The following is a 22,943-nucleotide window of genomic DNA, read 5'->3' on the forward strand; positions in this document are numbered from 1 at the left end:
CAGCCTTGCTTAATTACCAGCCTCAGTTGACAGCAAAATTCATTTATTAAACAGTGCTCACAAATTGTCGTTCCTTTAATTGCTGTGCCTCTTTTACTGCCGAACACAGAAAATATTCAGTTCTTTGTAGAGCTTGAATAGATGTATTGTCCAGGTCCTGATATCCTCTGTGGGCGGCTTACCTGTAATAAACGGGGAAAGAGGAGGGAGAGGGGCGGAGGGCGCATACTTTAGTGGGTTGAATTTCAGAGAGATAAACCGCGCCGCTTTTAGCCAATTTCTTTTAGGGCAATAGCCTCAAATCTTGAAATAACTATATGCTGGGTACCAGGGCATTGTGGAATCCCTGGCAATGAGGCCGCCGACCAAATGGCTGGTGATGCTGCTCTCATCACTACAGTTGACGTTACAACAGTACCTTTCACCGACCTAAAGACACACATCAGACGACAGCTTCGTAACACCTGGAAATTACACTGGAATCAACAAACAGACAACAAACTACACATAATAAAACCACAACTGGGACGCTACATAACTGACTCACACAACAGATACACTGAAGTCGCCCTAGCTAGGCTGCGGATAGGCCACACACATGCGACGCACTCCCACCTGCTCACTGGAACTTCGGGACCCATGTGTAGCAGGTGTGGAAAGGGCCTATCCGTAGTCCACATACTAATCACATGCAAGGCACTTGACACAAAACGACACAAACATTTCCCTGAATTATACAGACAACACATTCCTTTGCACCCATCATACTTTTTAGCCGACGAACCAATGTTTTCGAGTCAACGTGTTTTTAAGTTTTCAGCTGAGGTAAACTTTCTGCAGCTCTTGTCATATCATGTGTAATCACCCTGGCCCTATACACCAGCCATCTCCATTGTCTTTTGATTTGCATCACCTTTACTTTTAGTCACATGTTTTAGTATGTACGGTCTCATCATAATTCAGTAACTTCTTCTTTGGCGCTCTTTGCCCATAGTCGGCCTTGCGCCAATAAAACCCAACTATCATCATCTTTTAGGGCAATATTCCGGAACACTTTCATGCCATGACTACATAAAATATTTTTATAACAATTGCTTGACCAATTTTGCTGTATATAAAACCGGCGTGAATGCCTTTACGAAGCGTGTTGGTTCTCAACAAAACACTCAGGAGCATTTAATATAACTCCACAAAAAAGTATGTTCAGTTTTTGCCCATTTTTCTTGCAAAGAAATTTTCTACTCGATCAACTTTTCTGATGATCTCGCGCAGGGCTGATCCTAAGAAGGAGCGAACAGGTACTTTCATTTTCAATCTATTTTAATGTTGTTTTCATGAGTATAGGTCCACACCACTTAATATTCCAAAATAACTTAATTTTATTCTAATGTCATACAACGTTCAAAACATTCTAGACGCGTTGCGAATGACGCCCTGCTTCAGGTGGCTGCAGTTGTATCCCTCTGTGTTCACGCAAGGAAAGGCGTAAAATTAGAGTTACATAATTTGTTTCAAACCAATAACATAGCAATGGTAGCATGCATACAGGAAACCTTGCATACTGCAACGAATAGGGCAATAAATATTTTGTTGGTCAAGGTTGAATGCGTAGGGTCCTCAATCCGTCGGAGGCAAACTTGCACCTCTGGAAGTTTATTTATTTATTTATTTGATGCCTGCTTGCCTTTGCATGCATTGCAGAAGGGAGATACATAACACTAAGCATTAAATATGACACAAAATAACAAAATAATTCTACAAAGCGCGCTGAAAATCGTCAATATAAACAGTTAATGCAATCATACGTGGAAGATAATTACACTGCAGTATTGATGTAAACTAAAATGAATCGCGCAAGGCGTCACCTTTAAAGTAAACTTAATAATTTGCTTTAAGCTAGCGGTCCCACTTTGCGATATGTAGAATGGCGCTTGGACATACTTCTCCCCTTCTACTCCAGTTTTGGAATGATAGATATTACGAAAAAAGTTCAATCTGTGGTTTCGTCTGTGATCTTTCACGTCCTGCCATTTCAGTTTACTTTTACTTTCTCTCATGCTAAGTTGAGCGTGCCAATTACCTAATGCGAATCGCACTGACATATTCTGTATGTTTTCGAGCGTATCAACCAGCTTTTTGGTGTAGGGATCCACGAAAACACATGCGTACTCCAAGATTGAGCGCGCATGAGTGAAATACGGTTGTTCTTTTCAGTTAGATGGAGGTTCACGGAAATTTCGTCTCAGAAAGCCAAAAACATGTGCAGCCGTAACTTTTATGGTGTGAACCTGCCTATTTAACCTCTAACCACTCCCTCGGCCGTTGTCACAGCAGCATAATTTACGGTATACGTATTCAATTGGAATGAAGGTTTTCTTGTAAAGGTGCCACGTTAACACACTGTGTAACATCCAAAAACTTTTCTGAATCAGCACACCAGGATGTTATTAAATTCGAATAAAGCTGCAGGTATACAGAATCACGTTCATTCGCTATAGTCCGCTAAACTACACAGTACTTTTGAACAAAGCTATAGGGCCAATAGTAATAACAATGCGAAAACCGATTCATTCAGTTCATAGGATGAAATGTACTACGCGGAAGGTGATATGGAACACCATCATTTGCTTTTTTGCAGTCCAAGAAAATACAGTCAACCACTTTAAGCTTATCTATTGCAAGAGCAAAATCGTGCGTGAACTCAACAATCTGCGTTGAGCAAGAAAATCCTGACAAAATCGTGTTTGCTAGGATGCTGGCGATTATGTTTAACCAAATACGTCATATCCCAAGAGTAGCTCAGCTCACCTTCAAACATCGGAACTAAATTAACAGCTATGCTTCGTCAGTGACACGGCTCTGTTGTTATCGCAAATTTAAAATAATTTTTTTTTCTAAATAGGCCGTCGTAAAATCCCATGAAGTAACATAGTGCAGAGCATGAAGTTGATCCTACCAATGCACGAGCGAGTCTCTTCTACGTTTATCACCAACAACATAGTGCAACATTGCTTGTCGCAGTTTGCTCGCACTTGCCTTTCTTTGGTGGGGAGTCCTTGACATGGTGGTGGTTTAGCTCCTGCGTGGTGGCCGCTTGCTCGACGCCCTTGAAGGCCAGTTATTCTGGTGAACCATCTCCATCTCGGATCGGACATCTCTGCCGGGTCGATGTCACCAATGTCTCCATTTCTTCAGGGGGCGAATAGCCTCGAGCTGATGCGTCGACGAAGCCGGCGGCAGAGGCGTGGTAGCGGCAATGACTGGCGAGGCTTAGCTCACCCGTCGGTGTGGCACAGTCTTCTTTTGGCAATAAATGACATTTCGATGGCCTAAAAGGTTCCCTGCTAATGTCCAGTGAGTCCTTGCACCTTGTCCGTTCACAGAGAACACTCATTACTGTTTGACAAACGATGTTTGTTCATTTAAAACGTAGAAACACGGAGCGGATGAAAAATGCGTCCCCGTCATTCGGCTCCCTAACGGCTTTTTCTGCCCCCGGGAAAAAACCGGTCGGTCTCCTTCCAAACACGTGTGTGCATGAATTCTCGGCGCCCAGGCGCGTGCCGTTGTTCGGCTGTATGCCGTTTGCCGACAAAATGACGTATAACCAGATACCTTACGTAGGCCGGTCTCCTCTTGAACACCGGTTGCCAAATATTCTGTGGCCATTCGCTTGCCGTAATTCGGCCGAGGACAGCTAACCGAATGAAAAACGTATATTCTGGGGCCGTACGTCGGCCGGTATCCTTCATAACACTGGTTGCCCGAAGAAAACGAATATTCTACCACCGGACGCGCGGTTCACCGTTGAAACAACGAATGCACGGCAGCCGCGCTCCGGCCGGTCTCCTTTCGAACACCAACTGCCGCAAGAATACGCATATTCTGTGGCCGGTCGCTTGCCGTGCTTCGGCCGATTACCGCTTCCCGAAGAAAAAACGGATGCCCTAAGGCCGTACTTCGGCCGTTCTCTTTCTCAAGATCGGCAGCCGTAAGAGAACTGAATATTTGGCAGCCGGTTAGCTGCCGTTGTGCGTCCGTACACGGGTGGACGGAAAAATACCGAAGCGCTGGTTGCCGAATGCTGGCCGTTCAACGCATGATCAGTGGCTGCCAGAACCTCGATGCTGGCCGGACATGCCAGAAAGCGGCCATAGACGGGCCGGTCTTGGGGCACACTTTCTGTGCTCTCTTTGCTGAAACGTAGGCCACAATCGTGCTTTTACCTTGTTCGAAGTTTTTCTTCTCTTGTGTTCTCTACCATCTTCAAAGTTCTACTACTCCCTATTAATATATATATATATATATATATATATATATATATATATATCATCATCACCAGCCTATGTACGCCCACTGCAGGGCAAAAACCTCTCCCATTATTTTCCAATTACCTCGGTCCTGTGCCAACTGTGACCAATTTATCCCCGCAAACTTCTTGGTCTCATCTGCCCATCTAACTTTCTGCCGCCCCCTGCAACGCTTGCCTTCTCTAGGGATCCACTCTGTTACCCTTAATGACCAATGTATATATAATATATATATAATGACCAATGACTATATATATATATAGAGGCAGTAAAAGAAACTTCTCGAGGAGCCAGAAGAAATAGTTGAGAAAATGGTAGGCGCACGATTAAAAACAAAAACAGTGGTTTACTGACGTTTCGACTGGAGGACCAGTCTTCATCTTGAGATCTTGACTCAAGATGAAGACTGGTCCTCCAGTCGAAACGTCAGTAAACCACTGTTTTTGTTTTTAATCGTGCGTCTACCATTTTCTCAACTACATATATCTCTCTCTCGCCCTCCCTCTCTCTCTCTCTCTGTCTCTCTCTCTCTCTCTCTCCCTATATATATATATATATATATATATATATATATACACACACGTCAGAAGATGATGCAAAGGGCCCGGTGAAAATACCGTAGAGCGAACAGAAGAACGGCTAACAAACTACCTTTAATAAAGTTTGTTTGTTACCCGTTCGTCTGATCACTCTACGGCATATATATATATATATATATATATATATATATATATATATATATATATATATATATATATATATAGATACGGGACGAGGGACTCGGTAAAGATACATATCAATGTTGCAGTCGTCATTGCCAGTGCTATTCGGCTTTTTTCGAAATATTTAATAGGGCCGAATGACGTGTGCTTGTCACGTTTCTTTGATTCATTGATAAATAAGCGAAAATATAAGTCGAGAAAAAATCCGCCGTTTTCCGGGAGCGGGACTCGAACCCACATCTCCGCATAACCGGTGCGGTGCGTTCACCATTACGCTATCCCCACAGCGGCTTCTCTCTCGACTTTAAAGCGGGGGTTTATATTTACAAGAGCTCTGAGGCCGGTCAACTAGCGCCGCCCCTCGACTACCGCGGGAGACGTAGAACGTCTTCTTTCCCAGCGGCCGCCACGTAGAACGTGGTCGGAGGTCGGGGTTAGCAATTGGCATATCCGAACTGCTGGAGCCAGTGCCTCGTAATGCATGTAGCAGAACAGAGAGATACGGGACGAGGGACTCGGTAAAGATACATATCAATGTTGCAGTCGTCATTGCCAGTGCTATTCGGCTTTTTTCGAAATATTTAATAGGGCCGAATGACGTGTGTTTGTCACGTTTCTTTGATTCATTGATAAATAAGCGAAAATATAAGTCGAGAAAAAATCCGCCGTTTTCCGGGAGCGGGACTCGAACCCACATCTCCGCATAATATATATATATATATATATATATATATATATATATATATATATATATATATATATATATATATATATATATATATATATATATATATATATATTCTCTTTTGTCACAGCTCTGAATGGAAGGCGGGCTCAAAAGCAAATAAGGGTCAAAACACCCCCACAGTTTAACGACAGCCAAACAACCCTGAAACAGAGGTTCTAGTTTATATTGGCGGCTCCGTGGGCCTTGTCACGTGCATAGGACGCACATGGGCTTATTGTGCGTTTGCCCTGCAGTTGGATTCTTGACAGCCGAGTTTGTAAAAATGATCACAATTCACGGTGTTCGACGATGGCTTCAGACACTAAAAATGGGGAAAGAATCCATGCCGAGGCTTATACGCGCCGACGATGACATCACCACCACCAAGCTGTTACGCCCACTATAGGCCACTTTTTTCCTAGGTGTGTGCCAGTTCCATATGCATGGTTAGGAAACAATAAATGTAAGCAAAAGTGACTGCAGTTAGCGGCCGTTTTTACTTTAACGTACCTAACGCGTTCGCCGTTTTCCCACTGCTGCCTCCCATTTAATATTTTGTGTGGCTGTATTAACATTCATATGTCTACGCGGGACTTGGATATGCTTATAGTGGGGCTGCTTGTAAAGCATTAGACTAAACAATATCTTACTACCGAGTTCCATTTTTGGTAACTCGATCAACTATCGCTCGTTCCGGACGGTAAGACTGTAGTCGTTTCCTTTAGCGCAATTTTTATAATACATAGAATGATGTGGCTTTTATAAGCTTGCTCATTCGATAAGTTCTTTTGAGGTTACCAGAATTGTATTTGACATCGCGCTGAGAACACTTTGTCGGCTTTTCCCCTAAGCAAGTGTAATAAAGCGCGGCGGATACCCTTGCATGTGCCCCGTAATGTAGGCAATGAGAGCGGTTAAAACTTGAAAACGGAGACGAAAAATAATGGCTCCTTTATCGCAGAAAGTGAAAAAAAATGATTAGTTGCTTCCAGGTTAGAGCCTTGGCAGTGTGAAGCGACTGCTTGGTCAGTGCATGCGGACTACCCACACACGAGTTCTGCAATCATGCCTTACATTGAGACCTGGTATTTTCGTGTTTAAACAACGTGAGAGATAAAAACTGGTATGTTTAAAATCCGGAGATGAAATTTGTGCCGTTCTTAACCTTCGGGTGTAGAAAACACCGAAACCCAGTAGCCCTCGCGAGAACGAATCAATCAAAAAAAGCAAAGAATTAGGGCTCGAACGTATGCAGATATATTTCGGCTTCTTCTATCTCTATCCGAATCTTCCCCTCATCAATTACTTGAGTCATCTGTAATCCACTTGTGAGCTGGCCCGCCAGTACGCAATTTTGTGCGATATGACTAACAGGCATTTTCAAGTTTATATATCCCCCCAAAAGTATAAATCTTCGCAAAAACCGTAACTATCCTGCAGAACCTGGAACGCAAACAATTAAAGGAACTACGGTATTGTCAAGACCCAGGGTGCGCTGACAACACCCTTTTGTTTATTTGGCCGCACCAACGGACAGCAGTACTTTCTTATTTTAGGTGCTATCTGCAATTGTCGATCGAAGCGCCCTTTCACTGGCAGTAGACGGACAGATATGCTTTACGCTACCAACGAATAAAGCGCCCTCTCACTTGTGGCGAACGAGCGGAGCCCGGCAGATCAGGAGGAGTGGAGCTGAATAACTGTACATGTTATGACTCACGATCACTGCGGGGGCTGTCGTTGGCGGAAGTGTCCATTTTGTCGGCCTCCATTGTGCAACTGTCAAAAGAAGGTCTTGCGGCCTCGACATCCTAGGCAACGTTGCAGCACCAGATTTGCAGTTCTTTTCGCACCGTCTGCCTTGCTGCGCTAATTACGAAACCACGGGCCTAATTATGTTTGACGACGCCCTCATTTTCCCTTACGTGTTATTGGCGTGACAAGTGGGTAATTTTATCTTTACGTGGTACTAGTGTGAGAAATGCGTGTTTTCCTTTGTTCAGGAGTCCTAGCATGCGAGGGCAGAGTGGAAACAAAGAACGCAGCTGTCTCTAACAAGCTGCTGCGCTCTGTGCGTGTTTACTTTGTGTACTCGCATGCTAGGGTCCCGAACGATGGAAAACACGCATTTCTCACACCAACACCACGCAAGGTTAAAATGATAATTACGTCTTATGTATGCATTACGGTTTTCAGTGGGGCTTTTAACTGAACACAATACTGCAGTTTTTCTGCAATTCTATTGTTAGGCTTTTTCGAAAAGGCCGTGAAGACAAAATACAACGTACATTGTTCATTCATAAGAACCATAGCTCTTTCTAATTCTTTCAGCGCCATTCAAGCCTCGCAAGATGCTCTGCAAGAATAAGAAAAACGCAGCAAATGGTTAATTGATAATGAGGCTTATCGCGCCGACGCAAGGCAGGCGATGATGCGCGCCGTATTAAAGGGCTTTGGATTAATTGTGACCACCTGGGGGTCTTTAAACGGCACGGAAATATCGAACACACTGGCGTTTTCGCTTTTCGCCTTACGAGAAAAGCGGCCGCCACAGCCGGGAATCGAACCCGGGTCCTTTACCTCAGCAGCACAGCGCTTGGGCTCAGCAGCACAGCAACACAGCACCTTAGCCACTGAGCCACCGCGGTGGGGGGGGGGGGGACTAGAAATGTCAGTAAACTCCATTTTAATGCAACAGTGTTTAAAGGGCAGGTGTGACGCAATGGAGGCCAGCTGTACAAACAGTTATCACTGTGTTAATTGCACATTAGCATGAAAGTGACAGGATCAAACAGAACTAGACACTCCACTACAAGCTCCGCATTGTGTATCTTAGCAGTGGCTTTGGTAGGCGACCGTTGATTACACACGCAATGCTGTGACATTATAGCGGTGTGGCGAGAAAGGAATTGGGCAGTTCCAACTACTTCTTCTGCTTTCTTAATATGTACATCATTTGTTCGAATTTTCCGATAAAATTGGTATCGCTGTTATCATAATGAAACAGTCTTTTCAATGAACCCAACTTGTATTTTGTCTTCACGGCCCCTTAAGGAGCCTTTTTTTCGGTAGTTGAAAAAAACCGAGACACGTCTTTTTTATGTTGATGTTTTTCTGTATGCATTAAAGCTAATCATTTTTTTCTATTAATTAGTTTTCATTGATAAGCACTCTTTTGCTGGGACATATAAAAATACCATGCTGACATTACCTATCACCCTGACGTTGGTCGCTTTGCAGGTACTGAGTGGGCATCAAAAAGCTCTGATATATTGCGTGGATCGTTTTTAGTATTTTAAGGAATTGTTAATTCATTTCAGGATGCGAGATTTGGTGTGTTTGTTACTATTCGGCTGCAGTAACTATCAAGATTAGGCATCTTTCCAGGCATAAAGCCACAAAGTTTGGAAAAACTGCAGCCACTGTTAACAACCCGTCACTCCTTATGCATTTCAATTTTTTTATTGCGAAGTACAAAGGTTACAGAACAATGGAATTAACTTTTAGGTTATTCACCTGCACGTGCATGAAAAAAATTTGAAAAAAAATACACGCATACAAGTACATATGTTCTCATGGGGTAACACTCTGATCGTTTTGAAATGCAGGTCACAGTAAAAAGCCTAACCCAAATAAGATTTATTCCACAGATTCCATGTAGTCGAATTTTTGAAGGACAAGAGCACGTATGCTGTGCCAGAGTGGTGGTTACAAAGGAATGAAACCGGGATGACTGCTTTTTGGCCACCTTTTTCGTCCAAGCAACAAGTCATCGAAGCCATGCGAAGACGTGAGCCAATTACAAGGAACTGGGTTCAGCACGGTGTGAAAATATTGCACTCATACAGTAGGTTACATTTTTCTTTTTTTACGTAGTATTTAAAATGATATCACAGCACAATCAAGGAGGGACAATTTTATACACGTGAATAACCGTGATGTAGATGAAGGTGGCTGGCATTATACTTGCTCTGAGGGAAATAATACCCCCAAAGTCTGAGGTTTTGTGCACCGAGGTTGCCCATGGCCAATGAGACATGTTGCATGCAGAGGACTATAAATTTAGACCAACTGAAAAGATTCAACATGCCCCTAACTCTCATTGCGTGTGCATTTTTGTTTTTGCTTTTTGAAAGAAATCCGCTGAGGCAAGGGACAAACTGAAGCTCTTTTTCCCAGCAGGATGATTTAAGTTGTGAGCTGCCACGGGGGGTAAACATCATAAATGTAAACGGTGTTTCCCCCCATTGTGCCAGAATGCGTAAGAAAGTTGCCCCTATCGTAAATGCCGGTCATTGGCATAACGTAAATTTCAGTCTTGCAATAATTACAGCACAAGCATCCTGCTCAGATACTAATATGTGCTTCACGGAAAACGGGCACTCAAGTTTCGCGCTGCCACGAGGAATGTCATACGTTCTTTTCTTACTTGTACTTGGTTGCATAATAGCTTTTCTCCTGACTCTAAAATCAACAAGCTAAAAGGCAACACTTTTTTTCTTGTTGGCCTCCCAAGAAGCTCATAAAAAGTTTCTGAAAAATGTATCTTTTAAGAGCTATGCATTTTTATTATACGAATGACTTGAGACAGCCTTAAAAAGCAATGTTTATTGGTTTATTGCAGCCACATACGATGTATAAACTTCTTAATAAGCCATGGCAACTAAACTTGGAACACGTCACTGTACCTGACGGCATGCGTGCGCTAAAATGTGGCTCACAAGGACATTAGCTCCACATTTCCCTTTAATATGTAAGTATTGGTTATTTGGCGTATTCATACCTATAAGGAAGGCAGTAGACAGCATAAGTGAGAAACACACAGGCAAAAAAGTTACAGCAGCTTCGCTCAATGAGACATCAAGAGCAGGTGGACCGAAACTTTACTTCAGCCGAATTTATCTTGGCATTACTGCACGTACCACCAAAATAATTGGGACATGACTGATAGACCCATGAAATTGCTTTGTTAATCACTCAGAAGCATAGCTCTGTAGCAGACGCCACTACACCTTCCGCCAATTCACGAAAACCACAATCAACCACGTGGCATTGTGGCCGGCCGGGTGCTTCACCCACCGGCCAACCAGGCTGATGGAGAACCAGTGAAGCTCCTCTCTGAGCGCCCCTCCCCTCCCCCTTTTGCTGCCACAAGCACATGCAGAGCTTCCATGCAGGCTTGCCCCTCTGAAGTGCTAGCCGTGTGGATACTCACAAGCTGGCTGCGATGTCACTTCAGTATGTCCGTAAAAGCTGCACTCCCCGCAATTTGGGCTGCAAAATTGCCGAATTTCACTGATTGCTTGTGGCATGCATTGGCATATTTCAGCTGTCCTAATGTGCATCGTGCAGTCTTTTTAGGCAGATTATACGGAACAATGTTTTCAGAAGGCCACATTTCAAGTGCAGTTGCCTTTTCAACATGGGGAAAAAGGAAAAAAGAGTTTTGACGGTTTTGCAAACAAGGCACAAACTAACTAACTGCAGGTCACAGCAGCATATACGTGGTAATAGTAGTACTTTTTAACACTCCTACATTGCTAACTTTGCGCGAATGTTGTGCCATCACAGGCCATAAGAAGGCACCCACAAATTAACTGCTCAACAGAGCAGCCAATACCTATGCATGCACCTGCCATGGTTCCTCAGTGGCTAAGGCATTGTGCTGCTGAGCGCACATACCCACGTTGTATACCATCTGCTGTCATCATTTTTCTGACGGAGTTTAAGGAATAAAGCACCCGTTTGGGTAAATTTTAGCACGGTTCCAGCGCCCCGAGTGGTCACAAATAATCCCGAGCCCTCTACGTCTGCCTCATAACCCAGATGTACCTTTGGTGTGCACACCCCACTTTCCCCATAAAATAATGTCATAAAAGAACTACTTAACTAGGTATAAGCACTTCTGTTCGCTACAAAAACCACGGGGCATTTGCAAAGCAAGCACACTGCAGGGCACGACATGCCTTGTCGTAGTATCAGATGCCATCACTCCGGTGTCACAGAGTATGGAAAAACTTCTGCACTCTGAGCCGGCCATCACAACAAATGTACCGTTGCGCAGTGCAGCAAAGGTATTGTCATAAAAAAAACACCATCTTCCCGTGGGGAACCATGAGGAGGATGCGAATCATGATAGGGGTTTTGTTTAGGTTCCATTGTGTTGCCGTTATGTTATTTCATTTATCGGAGCACAAATGGGAACGAAGTGTGCACCCCCAGTCAGAGAAATGTAGAGAAATGTAGAGACAGCGAAGACACCGACACCGGCGTTACCTGATCGAACACCTCCTGGTTCTCGTCTTTCTTTATTGCGTGCTCACGCTCCTACCCCGCTGCCCGCCCTCTCCGTCCTCTTCTCCGATGGAGGAGCAAGGCGCGTGGCGCTTCCCGCCACAGCTTTCCCACGGGAAATTCAACATCCTCCTCTAAAGTTTTCAGTTCGTCGTTTCTGTTGACGTTCAGCTTCGCGTGCCTTCGTTGTATCAGTAGCTTCTTGACGTAGTTTGAATGAGTCAAGGACATTAGGCGTGTTCGTAGCACTTTCCCCTGTCCCGGTTTTGTACCGCAGTGGCAAGAGCGCCACGTACCCCGCACGGGGCACCTTGAGTAATCTTGGTGACGGTACTGGCGATACCTCGGACCCCGAGCCCCCCAACATAAGCTGTGACCTACCGTGGTGATGTGTTTTTTAGGTGAAGGGTAGAAACCTCAAACGGTGGCCGTCGGAGCCCAGGTCAAGCTCCGGCGGATGGCCTCCTTGTCTGTTTACGAGGCAGGGAGCTCCGGGACCTCTCTCGGTATCAGGGTAACCCCAGCGAAGTACCCCCGTCCCCTGCTTTTTCCTATGCCATATGGTAAATCGAAAAACCCCCTCCAAACCTGAGCGGACCCTTAAAAGGGTCCGCACCGAAGAATCTTTTACACCTCTTCCTGCCATCAACTCCCTGAAACCCGACAACTACCCACGTTTTTTGGTAGTTGAATTTGTTGACAAAACCAAGCCTCTTTCTTCACAATCCGTATTTCTTGTTTCGAAGTTTCTTGAAGCCATCCTTGGCAAGAGGTACGATGCTCAAATCTAAGAACCGGTGAGGTCTTAGTTGAGGTGAACACGCAGCAGCAAGCCACAACTCTCATCAGCCAAACCCGCATGGCAGACCTTGATATCAGAGTCACACCCCACCGCAGCCTCAACAGCTCCCAGGGTGTGATATCTGAGTCAGATCTCCTAACCGAGACAGAGACTGATCTGCTCGAAGGCCTAAAAGACCAAGGCGTGACAGCAGTAATGCGCATCGTCATTAGGAGAGACAACAAAGAAATAGCCACCAAACATCTGATCCTGACTTTTGACCGCTGCACGCTGCCCGAGCATGTCAACGCAGGTTTCATCCGTTGTTCTGTCCGGCCGTACATCCCGAACCCGCGGCGCTGTTTCAAGTGCCAGAGGTTTGGACATGGTACCAACTCCTGTCGCGGCAGAACAACATGTGCCAAATGGGCCCAGCATGATCATCTCTCCGACAACTGCACTGCAACCAACTTCACCTGCCCGAATTGCCAGGGTCCACACGCAGCATACTCTCGCGCCTTTGAAAAGTTTCGTCTAGAGAAAAAAAAATCATTAACGTTAAGGTAACCGAAAACATCACCTTCACAGAGGCGCGAAAGAGGTTCGCCTCTTTCCCCCTGGGGAGGTATGCCGACGCAGCTCGCCGGGGGCGGAGCGGCGTCTTGTTTCTGCAGGGACCCAGTATCAAGAGTCGGACTTGGTCCCGCCGCCGCCCCCCCCCCCCCTGGGCTGCCTCTTGCAGCCCAACCAGCCTCTGAACCGCTCGCTCACCCAGCAGCGGCTGTGGTAGCAATACCGGCCCAAAGCACACGCAAGGGCACGGAGACGGAGACGGAGGCAGTCGCAGCGACCCCCTCCCCGCCTCACTGCCTGCGCCATCTGTCTTGCTTCCCACGCCTTCGGCACTGGCAGCGCAGTCAACGAACACCCGAAAGGGTACCACGTCAAGGGGGCCCAGTCCTCTGGGCACCGCCTTGCCTTCAGATGACGACATGGACGTCGAGCCCTTCCGGCTTTCATCGCAGCAGAAGGAACGGGCTGCGACGTCCAGGGAAGGCCCGAAAACCCCTTCCAAGAGTCGAAGCCCCGAAAGACCCTACATAAATAGTCACACTCCAGTAGCTCCGAACACATCATAATGGGAAGAGAAAACATAATACAATGGAACTGCAAGGCCTTCTGAATAATCTTGACGATGTGTATGAAATACTGCATGCTTATCAGCCAAGTGTAATGTGTTCAGGAAACACATTTGAATTCTAAAAACACAAATTTCTTGAACAGTTACTTGATATACAGAAAGGACAGGGATGGCTGCACGCACTCTTCTGGCGGTGTGGCCATAATCACCCGAAAATCCTTAGCATGCCACCCTGTCACCTTGAATACCGTCCTCGAGGCTGTAGCCATACGCACTATAATTTAATAGGTTGGTAACGGTATGCTCTATTTACATTGGTCCTGATTATGCACTTTCGAGCTCTGACTTCGAGGCGCTGGTCGACCAGCTGCCCGAACCGTACATTCTAACAGGCGACCTTAATACTCACAATTCTCTATGGGGCTCTTCTCACACGGATGCCCGGGGTCGCCTGATAGGGAGGTTTCTTACATCCTCTGGAGCATGCCTTTTCAACAATAAACAGCCTACATATCATAACATAGGACACAACACATACTCATGTCTTGACTTGGCTATTGGCTTCGCAGTTTTTCCTCTTCTCGAGGGGGGTGTGGGAACTGACCCATATGGCAGTGACCACTTCTCCACCTCACTTACATATATAGGTAAAGGCCCAAGCGGTTCATCTTCCCATAATAGGTTCAATGAAACACGAGCTAACTGGAATACACATACAGAGACATCCAAACCACACCACACATCCATAGGACACCTACACATTGAAGAAGCTACCCAACTCCTCACGGCGCACATCCTCGACGCCGCCGAAAAGTCCATTCCCCACGCCTCTGGTGCCACACGCAACCAGCGGAGGCCGTGGTGGAATGAGGACTGTAGGCGGGCGCGAGAGGCCCAGAACAAGGCGTGGGGCATCCTTCGTCGGTACCCCACGTCGGGAAACCTCCTCTTGTTCAAATGGGCCAAGGCATTAAGAAAATGTGTGCGCCGTCAGGCAAAACGAGAGAGTTGGCGTACATTCATAACATCAATAAACTCCTACACAGACACACGGAAAGTATGACCACGAATACGCAAATTCAAGGGACAACAAACACACAGCCTGCCTCTGGTTAGCACTACAGGGGACACACTCGAAGACCAGGCTGACACACTCGCACACCACTTCCAACACGTTTCTAGGTCAGCACACTACACAAACACTTTCATGAAACACAAACAAAGAAGCCTATACTAGAAGAAGCTGAAAGAAGTCAAAGAAGCCGAAAAGAAGCCTATACTAGATAACAATAGGTCAACATCTTCTTATAACTCAGTTTTCACTGCATGAGCTGAGGGCTGCTTTGAGCACGTGTAAACCCTCTGCTCCAGGCCCAGACAACATCACGTACACAATGATACAACACCTGCACGCAGACACTCTTCTGACACTCTTACACCTATATAACAAGATATGGCTTTCGGGGCACATTCCAAACTCTTGGAAGGAGGCTATAGTTGTAGCTTTCCTGAAGGAGGGAAAGGACCCGTCATCCCCCGCAAGTTACCATCCTATTGCCCTGACGAGCTGCCTGTGCAAGCTCTTCGAGATGATAAATCACAGGCTCGTGTACTTCCTTGAGTACAACGGTCTGCTCGAGAGCAGCCAGGCAGGCTTCAGGGTGGGTCGATCGACGAACGATCAACTGGTAGCTCTTGACTCGTACATCAAGGATGCCTTCGCGCATAAGCAGTATTGTTTAACTGTGTTTTTCGAGCTTGAGAAGGCACACGACACCGCTTGGCGTTGTGGGATCCTTAGAAACCTCAAGTCATTGTCAGACAGAACGTTCCGAGTTCTGTCAGAACGTTCCGAGTTCTGTTCAGAGAGAACGTTCCGAGTTCTGTTCCGACAGAACTTGTCAGACAGAACGTTCCGAGTAAGAGTCGGTGGTGCACTCTCAAATGTTCACGTGCAAGAAAATGGCGTGCCACAAGGTGGCGTGTCGAGCTGGACTCTCTTCATAGTAAAATAGAACTGTCTTGGTAAGGCACTGCCAACTACAATCTCTTATTCCATGTATGTAGATGACGTCCAGATATCCTATAAGTCATGCAATATGTCAATCTGCGAACGTCAAGTCCAACTTGGTGTAAAGAAACTTGCCGGCTGGGCAGACAAGAATGGTTTTATATTCAATCCTGTAAAAAGCTCCTGCGTTGTGTTTGTCAGGACGCGCGGGGTCCATCCGGACCCAGACATTCATCTTAATGGCGTGTCGCTTCCTGTGAACAAGGAGCACAAGTTCTTAGGTGTTGTGTTTGACCACAAATTCACATTCATTCCCCACATCAAGGAACTTAAAAATAAATGTCTCAAAACAATGAATATACTTAAGGTTCTCTCCCACCAATCCTATGGTTCCGACAAAGAACTCCTGCTTCGCTTGTATACTGCTTTGGTTGGGTCTCGTTTAGACTATGGGAGTGTGGTGTATGGGTCGGCGACTAAGACAGCCTTGCGAATTCTGGACCCAGTGCTACACTTGGGCCTTCGTCTTGCTTCGGGTGCTTTTCGCACTAGCCCTGCCGAGTCTTTATGTCGAGTGTGATAAGTGGAGCCTTGAGAACCAACGAACGTACATGCACTTGCTTTATGCTTTTAAAATTCCGTCGCTGAATATTCATCCTTTTTATCCTGTCTTTAACTATACATCAACATCTCTGCTCTTTGTGAATCGCCCATCTGTTCCTCTGCCCTTTTCACTTAGAGTGAGAGAGCGAGCCTCGGATCTCAGTGCTTCGTTTTTAGACGTGTACAGGTCATCCTTTCTAACAGTTTACCGCCTTGGCAAGTTCGCCCTGTGTCGTGCGAACTTTTTTTTTTAAGACTTGACAAAAATCTTGTACCACGAGCTGCAATACTGCAGCACTTTCTGTCTTTGCAGTTTAAATACACATGTGCAGAATTTTATAGTGACGCTTCTAAAACCTCCACTATGGTGTTGTGCGCTGCTCATGGTCCAAATTTTAATGCAGCCAGAAACATGAGTGTGCACACCACAATTTTTTCAGCAGAAGCGTATGGAAGTTTACTGATTGTACGACACATTCTTGAAAATCAAATTCCCAATTCCATAATCTATACAGATTATTTAAGTGTTATTCGCGCACTGTCATCGCACAAGCCCCCCAAAAACCACATAGTTAATCTTGTATTCAACGCTATCATGTCCGTGTATGCACAAAAGCATGAGCTGGTCCTCTGCTGGGTCCCAGGACACGCAGGGATCGCTCGGAACGAGTTGGCAGACGAGAGGGCCGCTGCTGCTGCACTCAGGAACACTGTAGACATTACAAGGATACCCTACACAGACCTCAAGCCACACATAAGACAACACCTGCGCAGAACATGGCAAACACACTGGGACGAACAGACAGACAACAAACTACATGTAATAAAGCCCCACTTGGTACAGTACACAGCTGCTTCACACAACAGACACGGAAGTCGCCTTGGGTAGGCTGCGGATAGGGCACACCCATGCGACGCACTCGTATCTGCTGACGGGATCTTCTAGACCCCAGTGCAGCAGGTGCGGAGAGGCCCTATCCGTTGTGCACATACTAATCACATGCAAGGCACTTCACACAACACGACACAAACACTTCAGAGAACTTTACAGACAACATATTCCCCTACATCCATCGTTGTTTCTAGGTGACGATGCCATGGTTTCCGTGAAACGTGTGTTTGAGTACTTGTCATACGTGAAGTTTTTAAACCTCATTTCCTATCACGCATAATCAAATCTGTCCCTGTACACCAGCCATCACCATTTTCTTTAATTGATTTTACTATGTTCGGTTTACACGTTTTTATACCTGCCTTTGTGTGGTAATCACTTCTCTTCATTAAATAACGTCTTCTATGGCGCTCTTTGCCCTCGTTGGCCTTGCGCCATTAAACACTAACCATCATCATCATCAAGAGCGCCACGTACCTCCCGTTGCTGCCAGAGAGTCGTGGGATCGAAACCGGATGCTGCTGTTTCCTTTTTTTATGGTGTAGCGGAAGAGGTGCGGACGCCGCACGACGGAGGGTCGACTAAGAGATGCTTGGCATCTAATAACACTTTTCAACACTGGAGTACATCATCATCATCATCATCAGCCTATCTACGCCCACTGCAGGGCAAAGGCCTCTCCCATTATTCTCCAATTACCTCGGTCCTGTGCCAACTGTGACCAATTTATCCCCGCAAACTTCTTGATCTCATCTGCCCATCTAACTTTCTGCCGCCCCCTGCAACGCTTGCCTTCTCTAGGGATCCACTCTGTTACCCTTAACGACCAGCGGTTATCTTGCCTTCGCATTACATGCCCTGCCCACGTCCATTTCTTCTTCTTAATTTCTACTAATATGTCTTTAACACCAGTTTGCTCCCTGACCCACTCCGCTCTCTTCGTGTCCCTTAATTTGACACCTATCATTTTCCGCTCCATTGCCCGCTGAGTCGTTCTCAATTTAAGTTGAACCCTCTTAGTGAGCCTCCAAGTTTCTGCCCCGTAGGTGAGTAACGGTGAGATGCAGCTGTCATACACTTCCTTCTTCAGCGACAATGGTAGGCTGCTATTCATTATCTGAGAATGTCTGCCATATGCACCCCACCCCATTCTGATCCTTCTAATTATCTCTGCCTCATGGTTGGGATCTGGGGTCACAACTTGGCCTAAGTAGATATATTCGGTTACCACTTCCACTGCCTCGCCACCTATCTCAAACTGCTGTGCTGTCCCGAGGTTATTGATCATTACTTTAGTTTTCTGCATATTAATTTTCAGGCCCACGGTTCTACTCTGTTCGCCCAGTGCGGAAAGCATGCTTTGCAATTCGTCCCCCGAGTTACTTAGCAAGGCAACGTCATCAGCAAATCTGAGGTTACTGAGGTATTCTCCATTAACCCTTACTCCCACCTGTTCCCAATGCAACGTTCTGAATACTTCTTGTAAGCATGCTGTGAATAACATTGGAGAGATTGTGTCTCCTTGTCTGACACCCTTCCTTATAGGTATTTTACTGCTCTCCCTATGGAGGATGATGGTAGCTGTGGACCCATTGTAGATATCCTCTAGTATTTTTACATAATGCTCATCTACCCCCTGGTTCCGTAATGCCTGAATGACTGCTAGAGTTTCGACTGAGTCAAATGCTTTCTCATAATCTATGAAGGCTATATATAGGGGTTCAGTATACTCAGCGCACTTCTCTATCACCTGATTGATCGTGTGAATATGGTCCATTGTTGAATAACCTTTACGGAACCCGGCTTGTTCTTTAGATTGACTGAAATCTAATGGTGCAGAGATTCGGTTAGCGATTACCTTGGTAAATACCTTGTAGACGACTGACAGTAAGCTGATCGGCCTGTAATTTTTCAAGTCCTTCATGTCGCCTTTCTTATGGATTAAGATGATGTTCGCGTTCTTCCAAGATTCCGGTACCATTGCGGTCATTAGGCACTGCGTATACAGGTTTGCCCGTTTTTCAAGTACAATTTCGCCGCCATCCTTCAAGAGGTCTGCTGTTATCTGATCCCACCAGGTGCTTTGCCCCCTTTCATTTCTTTCAAAGCCTTCCTTACTTCTTCGGTCGTTACTGGTGGGATGTCTATCTCCTCTGAACTGCTGTCTCGTTCGGCATTATCCTGTATGTCCCGGCTACTGTACAGATCCCTATAGAACTCCTCGGCCACTGTGACTATTTTATCCCTATTTGTGATGACATTGCCTTGCTTATCCTTAAGTGCATATATCTGATTTTTCCCCATGCCAAGACGTCTCTTCACTGCTTTCAGGCTACCTCCGTTCTTTACAGCGTATTCGATCCTCTCCATATTATACTTCCGTATGTCAGCTGTCTTACGCTTATTGATTAACTTTGAGAGCTCGGCTAGTTCTATTCTGTCAGCTGCGGTAGAGATTCTCATGGTTTGCCGTTTCCTGATTAGATCTTTCGTCTCCTGTGAAAGTTTACCAGTATCCTGTCTAGCCGTAGTGCCCCCGACTTCTACTGCACAGTCCGTAATAATGCGTGTAAGGTGTTCGTTGGCTTCCTGTGTCGTAAGCTCGGCTTCCTCGTTAAGGGCGGAATATCGGTTCTGCAGCGCGATCCTGAATTCTTCTACTTTACGTCTTACTGTTAGCTCATTTATCGGCTTCTTTCGTACTAGCTTGTTGCGGTCCCTCCTCAAATCTAGCCTAATTCGAGATCTTACCATACGGTGGTCACTACACCTTACCCTTCCGAGCACTTCCACATCCTGCGCGACGCCAGGGTTATCGCATATTATGAAGTCTATTTCATTTTTGTGCTCCCCATTCGGGCTCCTCCAGGTCCACTTCCGACTCTCCCGTTTACAGAAGAAGGTATTCATTATGCGTAGGTTATTCCGTTCTGCAAACTCAACTAGTAAGTCCCCCCTGCTATTTCTACAGCCCAGACCATAGTTCCCAACTGCCTTGTCTCCAGCCTGATTCTTGCCTACTTTAGCATTGAAGTCCTCCATAATTACGGTATACTGTGTTTTTACTTTAGCCATTGCCGATTCCACATCTTCATAGAAGCGTTCCACTACTCGGTCGTCGTGGCTGGATAAGGGCGCGTAGCCCTGCACGACCTTGAGCTTGTACCTCTTATTGAGCCTAATTACAAGACCTGCTGCCCTTTCGTTAATGCTATAGTATGCGTCAATGTTGCTAGCTATGCTTTCATTGACTAGAAATCCCACTCCCTGTTCTCTTCTGTCATCTAGACCACGGTATCATAGGACGTGTCCATTTTTCAGCACCGTAAAGGCTTCGCCTGGCCTCCTAACCTCGCTAAGCCCTATTACATCCCATTTAATGCCCTCTAATTCCTCGATAGCATTAAATGCCCTCGAGGAATACAACTGACAACTGACAACGAGGAATACAACTGGAGTACAACTGACCATAAAAACGTTTTCGCACTCAGGGCACACACATGCAAAGGCATTTGCAATACTTGTATTCTTTGCACAGTAGCAGCAAAACATCAACACAATACAAAGTAAAGTAACATTTGTTTGTACATATCAGCAACTACGCAGAAGCCCTGCTGTTATCCGGTTGTCATGCTTCTGTCGCGATGTGCGGGGTCAATACAAGGAATACAAGGTGCCGCAGCACTGTAAGCCATACTCGTTCACAGTTTTGAAGAAGCCCTGCTGTTAGGCTCTGTCGGGAATACGTTGCAATGTGCGTGGTCAATACAAGGAATTCAAGAAATCTAAGCTGTGCGATAGCATTGCATGCGACACTTGTTCACAAGATTGAAATTCAATTCAACTTTTATTTCCAACAAGAAGTTGGGGGTCCCCCAGGCGAGAAGTGGCCCTAAAGACCACTCGAAAGGTGCCTGAGGGCCTGCACTCGCAATGTAGACAGTTACAGTGTTCTGTTTACCTTTTTGTTTCTATTATATATGCAGAGTTGTTCGACTTCATGAGTAGGCTAGGGACAATATATACACTGCCATGCGCAAATGAACAATGAAGCATAGCGATTGCAGTGACACAGGAGCAAAAAAAGAAAAACAGTCGTAAAAATCGAGATATTTCAATAGAAAGACTCCATAGACACGAAAAGGCAAAACGTAAAAAAACAGAAACAAAAGAAAAAGAGAAAACAAACGACAGTTTTTATCAACATATATAAAAAAGAACGGTGTGTGTTAACAACTTTGTAAAAACAATTCCCTCGTTTATTTTCGGGTGTAGCCACTTAAATTTGTGTTAACAATATCCCATTTGTTTAGCAGGGAAGGGACAGTACATCTTAAGGACTGCAGAAGATAGTCAGTTCGTCGAAGCGGAACTAGCGACCTGTCGCAACCTCGAGTGCGCGAATCACTCTGTTGCATTTTTAAATCGCCCATGCGTTCCAAAAAAACTCGGTACCTTTCATTTGAAAAGAAAAGCGAACACAATAGACGGAATTCATAAATGTTCCTGACAGACATGATTTTATATTGAGAGAAGAAAGACAGTTGAGTGCGAGTAGGGTACATTAGCGATGTAGCGCAGGGCCCTTTTTTGTAAAAGAAAGAGTCTTTCAATATTTCCCATGGTAGTGGGGGACCCCCAACTTTCTTCTTGTAAATGAAAATTGAATTGAAAAGTAGAATTGAAATGATTCTAACAATACAGGGGAATGGGTGTACTGTAGCAGTATGTCAGATTATCAAAGAAATCATTGTCAAGAAACCTGAAGGAATACAAAATTGAAAGGTAAAAATACATTACGTACCGGAAATAAATTTGTGTAAGTATTCTATGAGCTAGCTCTGAGCGGAGCCTATTGGTGAGCGAACAAGACACGCTTTGTTAGCATGTGGCGAAGGTATTCACCTCTGCTTTGCTGTGTCATGTGTTTAGCAAAAGATCGAAGGTGGAGCAAGGAGTATTTGCGCTGCACAACCTTTGTCATATTATTAACGTAGTGGGGCTCGTCGCTGTAGTGAACCATTTGTTCGAACATCGTAGTATGAGACTCGGCAAACTCACCGAACGACCGCAGCGTGAGTGCATTGACTTGCTCTTTGTGGTCAGTGATGGTGCTGTGGCGGAAAGCAAGTTCAGCGGCATGAAGTGCCGCGTGCACAAAGGCGGAGGGCTCAATCAGTACACCGTTGTCCTTCATCTGCGTCAGCAAGCTGCTAATGCTGTCGGACGTGAGCGGACCAACACACTCTGCACAGTGCGCTGCTTGCTGGTGGTCCTGACAATGTAGCCGCCGATGTATCGCACCACTTCGCTGGAGTATTTGCTCAGTGTGTGGGCGAGGTTGAGCAACTCATCGTCGTCTTGGGTGGTGGGGGCGTCTTGTTCACGGATGTCATCAGTGCGCGTGCTCTGGCTCTTGGCTAAAGCGATGCCCTCCAGCTGAGGCGTTACGTTGGCATTTT

Source organism: Haemaphysalis longicornis, unplaced genomic scaffold (assembly GCF_048455015.1).
Source record: "Haemaphysalis longicornis isolate Haplotype H1 unplaced genomic scaffold, Haemaphysalis longicornis Haplotype H1 scaffold_3, whole genome shotgun sequence".
Taxonomy (NCBI): Eukaryota; Metazoa; Arthropoda; class Arachnida; order Ixodida; family Ixodidae; genus Haemaphysalis; species Haemaphysalis longicornis.